The sequence below is a fragment of the Cinclus cinclus genome, chromosome 20 (genome assembly GCF_963662255.1).
Source record: "Cinclus cinclus chromosome 20, bCinCin1.1, whole genome shotgun sequence".
Lineage (NCBI taxonomy): Eukaryota > Metazoa > Chordata > Aves > Passeriformes > Cinclidae > Cinclus > Cinclus cinclus.
The window spans coordinates 5,162,851-5,164,609 of record NC_085065.1 but is presented as its reverse complement, the minus strand read 5'-3'; positions in this window follow the sequence as shown (position 1 = coordinate 5,164,609).

The window sequence follows — 1,759 nt, the reverse complement described above, 5'->3', positions numbered from 1 at the left end:
CCTGTCCTGCCGCCGGAGCCCGCCCGACCCGACTGCGCGGCCGCGGGGGTGCGCGGGCAGCGCTCGGCCGGCGGCGGGGCTGGGCCGGCTCTCGGCTGGCTTTACCCGGCGTCATCCGCCGGCCCTGCCCACCGCCCCGGCCCCCCCGGCCCCGGCACCCACCTCCCCCTCCGAGCCGGCAGCCGGAGCCAGGCCCCGCTCCCCGCCCGCCGGGGATGCGCGCCCGCATCCATCCGCGCCCAGGGGTGGGATTTGGGAAGGGGCGACCGGGAGAGGAAAGCTTGGGCTGCGAGCAATCCGGCTCTGCCTGATGCGAGAGTCCAGTCTGGGACAAGGGGATCTTTCATTAGACACTGCCTTATAACCACAAAGTCATTACCAAACTGCTCGGCGGTGGCTTGCATCGTCAAATCCTAGAATCATTTACACTGGAAAAGACTTCTAAGATCATAACTCCTTTCAGTGAAGAAATTGTTCCTAATACCCCATCTAAACTTCCCCTGGCGCAACTGGAGGACATTTCCTCTTGTCCTGTCACTCGTTAACGGATCCCAGTCGAACAACGGGAAGGTGTCAGTCTCCCGGGATTATCCCTGCGCAGGTACCCAGGGCTTGGTGAGCTCCGAAACACTGGGATGTCTGTTGGACTCCGGGCAGTGTTTAATGAGCATTTGCACCTTGTTAGCCCTTGGCTGGAGAGCGGAGGGGCTGGCAGGGCCAGGAAGACTGTCCTGACTCCCCTGGGTGAGCAGCATCTGGCAGCACATCCATACCAAGCTCCAGAGCATCACTCCACCTTCCCCAGGAGCTGCAGGGGATATCACGGACATAAACTGCTGCTATAGCCACCGGGGAAAGTTGCTGCCACAGCCTCCCCCCGAGCATTTTGTTGCTGGGAGGTCTGAAAAACAGGAGACTCAAAAAACCAGGATGTGCCCAAAAGCCATCACAAGCTGGCAAGTGGAGAGGCCAAGGAGTTGTCAGGCGCCCCCAGACTCTGCCACTGAGGATTTCTTGCCTCTCGAGACTGCTGTGAGGACTAGCCAACCTTTTACAAAGCATACTGAAATTAGAAAGCCTAAACTATTCCTGCCAGGGTGAAACCAGCATGGAATGGGATGCGTATGAGGGGAGCAGATATGGGAATTCACCCTTGAAAGTTTATTCCAGGGAAAAGGCTCCAGAGATACCACCAGGAGCAGAGTTTTTTTATTGACTGACCAAAGACAAAACTCAAACAAAGATGGGATTAAATCCCCGGGTGGGAGGAAGGAAATGAAGCCATGATCCTCACTGCGTTTGTCTTTATTGGTAATCCTATCAGGCAGGCAATCGTTAGCGTATGGATAATTGTATTCTTAGCAACAACCAACCACGGTACTTATCTCCCCTTCTCCCGCAGAGCTTTACATTTCCTGGGTCCCATTTCAGAGCTGCTCTAGAGCTCAGCCAAATCACCCGGAGACTGGCAGCATCACAGCGCTCTCTGGTTCAGCAGCTTCTTCAATGTGTATTTGGTCCCTCCTTCCCCCTAGATGCCTAATCGCAGTAGCCATGAAGGCATCATCCCGAGTCCAGTGAATCACTCGGTTCGGAGGCTCCCTCTGAGCCCTGGAAATTGCTCATGGCCAGAGACAGAACCAGGGTGGGGAAGTTCCAGGGTCTGGGTCCTTGCTCCTGTGCTCACGTGTGCTACCAGTTTTGGGCACAAAGAGGAATTCTGAGAGAAACTGGCCACTGGGAGCTGCTAATAGGGTGA